This window comes from Nicotiana attenuata, unplaced genomic scaffold (genome assembly GCF_001879085.1).
Source record: "Nicotiana attenuata strain UT unplaced genomic scaffold, NIATTr2, whole genome shotgun sequence".
Taxonomy (NCBI): domain Eukaryota; kingdom Viridiplantae; phylum Streptophyta; class Magnoliopsida; order Solanales; family Solanaceae; genus Nicotiana; species Nicotiana attenuata.
In genome coordinates, this window is record NW_017675573.1 from 16801 (window position 1) to 27414 (window position 10614).

Here is a 10614-nt window from a genome sequence, read left to right on the forward strand (position 1 = left end):
CGCGTCTCCCGTGTGGAAAACTCCCTCCAAACCCACTGGGCCGTCCCTTCGGGACGGTTCTCTTTTGTTCTTGCGGCTGAAGACCGAAGTTTTTTCTAGGGTTTTTTATTTATTGTGTTATGTATTTTTGGGAATGGGCTATCCGAATTTTGGGCTTAAAATTGGGCTAGATGAGTACTTAAATTCAAGAGATACAAATCATAAGCCCAAGCTTAATTCTTCCTATTTTCTAAGAAGTAAAAATCTATAAACTTCTAGTTAATCTTAGCTTATGTACCAAAATGGGGATAAAATTAGCAATTATTTTTTTGTATTTTTCAAAGATTGTACTAAAAATAAGCATCCTAATAAGATATTATGACTTACAAAACATTAACGAAACTATTTTTTGTAATTTTCATTTTTTACGATGAAATAAAGTAAAAATAGTCAAAATTAGTTGAAATAACGATATTAGGCCTAAACTAAATATTTACATGCTAAAATAAAAAAAGTCTTGGGGAGGGTCAAAAATCACATGTCTACAATGCATGATTGACTTTGGAGGGTAGTGGGATCAGTTCTTGCCTTTCCGAGTTTGCATACAATAATAGTTATCAGTCCAGCATCGAGATGGCTCCATTTAAGGCTTTATATGGTCGGAGATGTCGTTATCCTATCGGGTGGTTTGAGCCTGGCGAGGCTAAGTTGTACGGTACTGACTGGGTGAAAGATGCCTTGGAAATGGTAAAGTTGATTCAGGAAAGACTTCGCACAGCATAGTCCAGACAGAAGAGTTACGCGGATCAGAAGGCGCCTGATGTATCATTCATGGTCGGCGAGAAGGTTCTCTTGAAAGTCTTGCCGATGAAGGGTATTATGAGATTTGGGAAGAAGGGCAAGTTGTGCCCAAGGTTTATAGGCCCATTTGAGGTGTTGAGGCGAGTTGGGGAGGTTTCTTATGAGCTTGCTCTGCCTCCCAGCCTATCAGGGGTTCATCCAGTTTTTCACGTGTCTATGCTTCGGAAGTATCACACTGACTTGTCTCATGTGTTAGACTTCAGTACTATTCAGCTAGATGAGAGCTTGGGTTATGAGGAAGATCTAGTTGCCATTGTTGATAGACGGGATCTCCAGCTGAGATCCAAGAGGATTTCTGCGGTAAAGGTCCAGTGGAGGGGCCAACCAGTCGAGGAGGCCACCTAGGAGTCCGAGGAGGACATGCGGAGCAGATATCCACACTCGTTTAGCACTTCAGGTATGAATCTAAACCCGTTCGAGGACGAACGTTTGTTTAATAGGTGGAGAATGTAACGACCCGACCAGTCATTTTTGCTTTTTAGAACCCCGTTCCCCTAAATAAGACTTCTCGTACATGCTTTTGTCACGCCCCAAACCTGGGGAGGCGTGGCTGTCACTCGATACCACGGCCCGAGCGAACCACTCTGCAACTCTTTTATCTTCTTTGTAACTATCATGGGCTAACATGGCCGCAACTCATAATGTACAACTATAAGTGAGAAAACACTGTATTCCTAAATCATTTTTCTTAAAACATGAATACATACTGGCCGTCAAGGACTCTGACGTACTGTACAAAATGAACCTCTGTCTACAAAAGCCTCTAAGATTAACTGACATAAAATGGGATAGGGTACCGGCCTACCCGTAAATCTATAGCAGAACTCTAACACGATGACTCGTATACTCGGCTGCACTCCGAATGAGATGGAGTCCTACTGATCATTTGCCGAATGCCAATCTCGTCTACTATGAGGGCTCGTCAACTGATTATCTATACCTGCAGGCATGAATGCAGCGTCCCCAACAAAAGAACGTCAGTGCGAATAATGTACTGAGTATGTAAGGTAGAGCTGAAACATAACAGTAAGTCAACATTAATCAAAGACATGATAAAAACTTGGAGTAAAAGACTCAACCTATAAATCTGAATAACTTTGTAAATCATAAATTACTTTTAACGTCATGCATATGCATATGAATGTCATGTCGTGCATAGGTACATGTTTCATAACATCATCAGCCTCTGAGGGCATCCCGTCATATCATATCAGCCACTGTGGGCAAAATCATCATCGTATACCAGCTGATCAGGTTAACCTTTCCCATATCCCATATACATATATATACATACATATATACGCGCATATAACGCCGTTTGAATCATATTTACATATATATACGCGTATATAACGCCGTTTGAATCATATTTCAGTCACTGTGGGCAACATCATCATCATATACCAGCTGTTCGGGTGGTGGTGCGTATATAACGCCGTAACATTTTTCCATATCCCATATACATATATATACATATATAGCGTATATAACGCCGTCTGAGTCATGGGTCAATGTACATGTATAAATACATGAAATGCATATGAAATACGATAAAAAAATCTCTCGGTACGTCATAAGACCATTATACCTCTGATTAATATCATAAAATCATTTTACGTATTTTATGAGACCCATGAACAGACGATGGAACAATAAGACATATGGAGATTCAAGAAACATTGGCACTTCTAATTTTATGAATAGAGTCATTTATAGAATTTATGCATTTGTACGTTTCGTTCGTATCGTATGGACCATGCCAAAAATAAAAAAGGAATAGCCTTAACATACCTGAGCCGATTCTCTTGACAATCGCTCTAACACACGTCTTTGCGAAAAAACACGTAACGGCGTATCGAATTAGAGGCTCGGCCTATCTATTTTCAGATAAGCCACAAGATCTTCATAGCAATAAAAGAGGGTACGGACACTACACTTTGGATCTCAGATACGGAAAGATTGTGACTAGAACATATTCCAAATTGGGTGACCAATTTAATCTCCTATACAAATACCAAATTTCACTTAATCACTCCCTTATAACATGTTGGTCTCACAATTTTTCAATAAAACTTGCATCTCATTTTATTACGTTTGTTCATAACGCATAACATTTTTGTGGCACTCCTCAATTTCAAACATCAAATCTTAATTCTGTGTCATTCGCACCAATCATGCCATTCTCCTGGAAGATTGAACCAAAAATATGAGTTGTCCGCATTTAGGCACCACAATCCGTCTCAGTTCTACTTATTCTAGAACTGACTCTTTGTGTTTATTCATAGTTCCAACTTTTGGTCAACTCCCTTGCTAGCTTCGCAATTAACACAATTAGGCAAAATATGGGATGCATGGTGAACGGTGTACACAAATTTTGTAACTTCTGCACAACTTTCGGCAATATGTAAACGTAAGGTATCTCTAGAATGAGCACAAAAACTTGGTGCAATTGGAGGAGGAAAATGTTAAAACAAACAAGATTCTTTCTTGAAGGTTGGCTAGATGAATTCACAGGAAGTTACATTTCGGCATTTATATAGCATTGTAATTAACCAGGAGGTAGCAATAACTAAAACAAGAATCAAAATGCAAGGGTCACAAGGTTCAGAAGGAATTTCCATGAGTAGGAGTTAGGGAGTATAATCCAATTCTTTTGAAAAACGAAAACAAAAAACTCAAAGGAGTGAAGAACTAATAAAACCTAACACTTTTTATACGGACAGTTCGCAAACTGGCAGGTCTTCAAAGGATTTCTCTGATGCTTATACTTGGTAGATGTATGCCACGTTTTCTACAAAGATGCAAGAGTCACTACATTTAGGTTATAAGGTTGCCACGTGAAAAATTATTAATCTTATTCAATTAATTAAATAATATCTCGCTATCCGATAATTAATCAATTACCCGTATAATTAAGAATTGTCCCAATTTACTTAAAATTCTACTTATTTTTAATATACTTTATACCCCGTACTATTACGGTAATGTGGTATCATATAAAATAAATTCATACATTATTATTTCAATAAAAAAATACATGTAAAATACATATATTTTCTCAACTTATAATTTTCCTAATCTCATATAAAGAGTACAAATATTTCGTACGCTCAATTTTTAAAATGATAAAAAGATAACCTTCTTTTTATGTGAGAAAATAATTTCTATCTTTACAATAAAGAAAATCTCATAAACTTTCTCATATTATGTGTATAATTTAAAACATATTCGAAAGTAGTAATATTAATAACTATATAAAATCACATAAATATTTTCATAGTTATAAATCATTTTATTAAGATAAAATCAGAACTTAAAGTTAGATTCTTTTTATGTATATAAATGTAACATTCTATTGAGTAAACTTAAAAGGAAAGTGACGCCTAAATGAGATGTGGAGTACTAATTAATCTTAAAGAAGAAAGTAAGTGAGATAACACTGACCTGAACGAGATTGATGACGTAGTGAAGAAGTAGATAGACGAATCCAAGAATCTTAATCCATTTATATTATCCTTAAATTAAACAAATTTTTAAGTTAAAATTCTTGGAGAATTTTGAAGAAAGTTTGCATTTCCTGATACTAAAATTCACTACTAGAAATTAGGTGATTTTCGTCCATAATTTCCGACCGAAATCGGTCGGAAATTGATAATTTCCGACCAAATTCCGACCGTTTTTAATTGGACGGAAAAACAATGGTCGCAAACTTAGCCCGACCGCAATTGGTCGCAAAATTCCGGCCGAAATCGGTCGGAAAATATTGGTCGAAAATTTCCCTACCGAAATCGGTCGAAAAATTCAATGTGTTGACTGCCCCTCGAACTTTATTTTCCGACCGAATTCGGTCGAAAATTATTGAATATTTTTTTTTAATTTTCAAATTTCTGACCGAAATCGGTCGGAAAATATTATTATTTTTTTAGTTTTAATTAAATAATTATTTGTAAATTGTTAAATTATTTTAAAAAATAAAAATAAATTCATAATTTCCGACCGAATTCGGTCGGAAATTTAAATAATCTGGAGAATTTATTGGAAATTTCCCACCGAATTCGGTCGGAAATTATGAATTTCTGGGAAAAAAAAAGTCATTTCCAGTTGGTTTTCAATAACAAAATACGACCAACTAGAACTTAAAACAACCAAAACAGTCCTAAAAAATATCATCCATGATCATATAATTCTAAAAAGTTAATACTATATTTGTGATAATATTTCATTAGAAACTCCATAAATTAAAATACATAAATAAAATAAAATCTATCCGAAATGAAAGTCTAATTGGTATACAAGAATAATTGTAATGTAGTCACTTTGTCTAATAAATTTACCCCAGAAGAATTTCCACATTCATGTACCTGTGAAACAAGAGTCATAATTTTAGTCATACTTTCTGATATCACGATTCAGGAAAAAAAATTAGACGTTAATCATAATATATATATATATATATATATATTATTATATATATAATATATATATATATATATATATATATTAGTAAGATGTATGTATTCTACATCATTAACCTATGTATTCTACATCTTCGGTCTTTTATGTAGACGTCAGACGTCAGTAATGGGCCAACAGTAAACATGGAAAGAAATTGCTCAAGGACCAAAGCCAAAAAATCAACAGAACAGAGACATAGTTTGAAATACCCAAGCGCAACCTATAATTGAGGAGACCAAATATACTCTACCAGTTTCATACATTTTCAACTTCATTAACCCATGTATTCTTCGTCTTGTGTTTTCTATGTAGCAGACGGTAATAGACCAATTAAGAATCAAAATTAATAATGGAACTCCTGCAACTTATTTTAACGCAGTATCAGACACCAGACTCTTATCTCAATCCAAAAGAGTGTAAAAAGAGATCAAGCAATCTAGTTGTTGCAAAGCATTAAACTACTACCTGAGCAGGGTCTATTTCATATGAGTGAGTTTCTTTATCTTCAGTTGCAGCTGCCATACCTGCTTCATTTATGAACTCATCATGTCCACCTTCAATTTACTGATGGATTTGCTTACATTAAACTCATCCCATCTAGGCATCCCCTCGTTTATAACTAACCAATAAAGAGAATATGATTTTATTTGATAGCATGAGTCAACAGTTAGCAATTTGTAGCAGAAAAGCAAATATCAGTGACGAAGTTATGGGCTTCAACTTTTTTCATAATTCTACCTCACAAATCTGAAACAATGCATAAGAACTTCTTGATACTCAAAACAGAATGTAAAATAAGTCCAACACATTAAACACATACCTCAAGTGAAATCCTTGCCTTAGCTATGATTTCACCACTGAAAGATATCATTACGTAATGTAAAAGCAAATATACATAAATTTGCAACAGAGGTTACAGTTTGATTATTGGACTTGCACTTACCATTAATCTTAGAAATAGGTAGTTGTGCAATAATTTTAGTGGATCATGTATTTGAAAACTGATGCAACAGTAGAATGCTTTTACATTTACTTTATACACTCACATCTAGAGGAACCATTACTATGAATAGAGGCTGAGTTTCTAATAGCCAATTCTTTAACTCTTACTAATTGAGAAGACTACTGGAAGCAACAAATACGACATACAAAATTAGGCTACCTTGATGAAATAATATTGTTATCCTTGAACACGACCACATGAATGAACGGGGAGAGTAAGTCAAATGAAAAATAGCACCTTTAAATTCTAGAGAAAAGGAAAATATCTCGCCTTCAACACATTCAAACACCTTCAACATACAGTGAAGCTACTTTTTATAAGTAGCCGGAGAAGTAAAAGGCCAACGTACACTGTTAAATTCAACCTTTCTCAAAGTGAACAAATAACTAGATTATACCTATTTTCAGATTCAAACAGTAACATCAAAAATAAAAATCTCATTTCCAGAAAAATAAAATGACGAGAATTTTTCGAAAGAAAATAAGACACATACCTTGAAGAATCTCACAAATTCAAAAATGAAATGTCTGAAAGAAGTAAAAAAATTAGATGAGCCTGGGTATTCTCAGTCAATAATAATAAACAAAAAATTATAATGAACAATTCCAGATTACAGAGATAGATACCTCTGATGGTATAGTTGTACTCTCAAATCTGTTAAATGCCGCAAAATCTGGCCGGAAAAAAAAATACAAATCAGAAGAATAGAAAAAGGGATTGCACTATCAGATGACTACAATTTTTGGTAAAAAATTAAGACATACAGTTAGGGTTTGAAGCTCTAGAAAAATCTTATCCAGAAGACGTTTTTGCCTAATCTCTTCTCTGCTCCGTTTTGACGAATTTACTCCGATTTAAAACAAACACAATGTTAGTACCCATATTTTACTAAGAAAGAAAAAAACAAAATCCATCGTCGACCTAAGAGAAATCAAATCTCTGCCGCTTTCCATTCCGAAGAGCTATCAGGTTGTCGGCGAGGGATATTTCCGGTATATCCCCGCCGTTAAGGCATCGAAGGCGTGGAGAGGAGTCCCAACTAGCTGGGTCAAGGTGTATTAGGAGAGAGACAGCTGTAGCAAACTAGGGTATTTGAGAATCCTTGAAGGAGTCCAAGTAGCTGGGTTAAGGTGTATTTGGGAAATTTTTGGAAATAGGAGGGAGAAATTACCACGTCTGCTTTTGGAGCCAAAAAGAAAGAAATTTTAGGCAACAAAACCGAACAAGTTAGTTGAGAAAATTAATTTTTTTTAAATAACAAAAATATTTTTATAAAATTGCTAAAATCTCTATATTAGATAAGTGCAAAAATACTTTAATTGGTATGATGAAAATAACGAAAATCCAAGTGCTTAGTTTTGTTAGTATTATTTACAACAACAACAACAACAACAACAACAACCCAGTATATTCCCACAAGTGGGGTCTGGGGAGGGTAATATGTACGCAGACCTTACCCCTACCCCGAGGGGTAGAGAGGTTGTTTCCAGGAGACCCTCGGCTCAAGAAAGAAACAAGTGGCAGAAACAAGTGACGATATATTAGTACTATCAATAGACTCATAATAAATAACATAAAATAGACAACATAACCTGAAATAACATAAATAACAAATAACAACAATATAAGGAATACAGGAAATACGAGAAAGAGGAAAGTATACTAATATCTATAATATAAAGCCTTGCATCAGTAGCTGATCAGTAACATCCTAAGCCTAACTCCTAGTTGTCTAGTCTCACTCTAGCGCGCTGTAGAAATATTTCCAACTTTCCCTAACCTACAACCTTAATGCTCGACCTCCACAATCCCCTGTCAAGGGCCGTGTCCTCAGTAATCCTAAGTCGCGTCATGTCCTGCCTGATCACCTCGCCCCAATACTTCTTATGTCTCCCTCTACCTCTCCTCGTGCCCACCACCGCCAGTCGCTCACAACTTCTCACCGGTGTATCAGTGCTCCTCCTCTGAATGTGCCTGAACCATCTGATTCTTGCTTCCCGCATCTTTTCCTCCATAGACGCCACGCCCACCCTCTCTCGAATAACTTCATTCCTAATCTTATCCATCCTTGTATGCCCACACATCCACCTCAACATCCTCATCTCCGCTACTCGCATCTTCTGGATGTGTGAGTTCTTAACCGGCCAACACTCGGTCCCATACAACATGGCCGGTCTAACCACTGCTCTATAAAACTTACCTTTTAGTAACGGTGGCACTTTCTTGTCACACAGGACTCCCGTTGCTAACCTCCACTTCATCCACCCCACCCCTATACGGTGTGTGACATCCTCGTCGATCTCCCCGGTCCCCTGAATAACTGACCCAAGGTACTTGAAACTACCCCTCTGAGGGATGACTTGGGAGTCAAGCCTCACTTCCACTCCCGCGTCCGTCGGCTCGGGCCCAAATTTGCACTCGAGATATTCCGTCTTCGTCCTGCTCAACCTGAAACCTTTAGACTCAAGGGCCTGTCTCCAAACCTCTAGTCTCTCGTTGACGCCGCATCTTGTCTCGTCAATTAGGACTATATCATCAGCAAATAGCATACACCATGGCACTTCCCCTTACGAGTTCAGATACAAAACAAGAGGCTAAATAGCAATTATCGACACCGGCCACGACCCAATCGGATAAACAGGGGATTGGTGAAGACGATGATTACGGGGTTCCCATATTTTTTATTGTACCTGATGATTCCGACGCCACCACATCAACGGTCGAGGAGCTCGAACAAGTCACATCGATCAAATGTTTACCCAATCAGAAGGTATACCTGGGCACGGGGTTAACCCCCGAGCATGAGAAAAAACTCATTCAATTTCTTATAGCTAACATAGATTGTTTCACTTGGTCCTATCTTGATATGACAGGAATACCACCGGAGATTACCCCTCATAAGCTAAGCCTGGACCCGAAATTCCACCTGGTCAAGCAGAAAAGGAGACCCCAGTCCGAGATATACGAGGTATCTAAACTCCTTAAAATAGGGTCCATTCGGGAGGTGAAATACTTAGAATGGTTAGCAAACATAGTGGTAGTACCTAAAAAGGGGAACAGATTAAGAATGTGTGTATACTATAAGGATTTAAATAAATCATGTCCCAAGGACTCTTTCCCTTTTCCCAATATCGATCGCATGATCGATGCCACCGCCGGCCACGGGATCCTCAATTTTCTCGACTCCTATTTCGGGTACAAGAAAATACGGATAAACCCAGATGATCAGGAATAAACCTCCTTCATCACTAAGTATGGCACGTACTGCTATAACGTAATGCCATTCGGATTAAAAAACACCGGTGCCACTTATTAGTAAACCGAATGTTCGAAGAACAAATAGGAAAATCCATGGAAGTTTACATTGACAATATGTTGGTTAAATCCCCGCGAGTAGAGGACCATTTAAAGCATTTGCAGGAAACCTTCAGCATATTAAAAAAGTACAATATGAAGCTGAATCCAGAGAAATATGTGTTCGGAGTTGGGTCAGGCAAATTTCTCGGGTTCATGGTATCCAACCGGGAAATCGAGATCAACCCCGACAAGATCAAAGCTATCAAGGATATCACAGTGGTGGATAGAGTGAAGGTCGTGCAAAGGCTAACCGGGCGCGTTTCTTCCTTGGGACGATTCATTTTGAGGTCCTCCGATAAGCGCCACCGATTTTTCTCGCTACTGAAAAAGAAAAAAAACTTCTCATGGACCCCGGAATGCCAATGGGCATTGGAAGAACTCAAACGATACCTATCGAGCCCACCACTTCTTCACACCTCGAAGGCATACGAACAACTATACATGTACTTCACAGTATCAGAGATAGCGGTAAGTGGAGTCCTGGTTCGAGAAGAGCAAGGTACGCAATTTCCAGTTTACTATGTTAGCAGGACCTTGGGTGAGGCCAAAGCTAGGTACCCTCACTTAGAAAAATTGGAGCTCGCTTTGTTAGGTGCATCTAGGAAACCAAAACCATATTTTCAGTGCCATCCTATGTGTGTTATCTTGTGACTACTTATCCATTGCAAAATATAATGCATAAACCCGAACTCTTGGCACAATTGGCCAAATGGGTCGTGGAAATCAGCGGGTACGATATTGAGTATCGACCCCGGACGACCATTAAATCTCAAATTTTGGAAGATTTCGTGGCCGACTTTATGCTGGCCCTAATACCCGAGGTCAAAAGAGAGTTGATGGTAAACTTGGGGACGTCTTCGGGAACCTGGACCCTCTTTACGGATGGCGCCTTGAACGCAAAACGGTCCGGACTTGGCATCATACTGAAGCCACCCACAGGCAATGTAGTTAGACAATCT

General features: G+C 37.6%; 1 long non-coding RNA gene across 1 annotated transcript; it reads right to left on the minus strand.

The window, feature by feature from the left end:
• Positions 1-4976: 4976 nt before the first annotated feature.
• On the minus strand, positions 4977-7470 carry LOC109220208. Its single transcript, XR_002067043.1, has 5 exons — positions 7063-7470; positions 6925-6971; positions 6792-6825; positions 5761-5914; positions 4977-5201 (listed from the first exon to the last, which is right to left on the minus strand). It is a non-coding gene; the product is annotated as an uncharacterized LOC109220208 (long non-coding RNA).
• Between the last annotated feature and the right edge of the window lie 3144 nt (positions 7471-10614).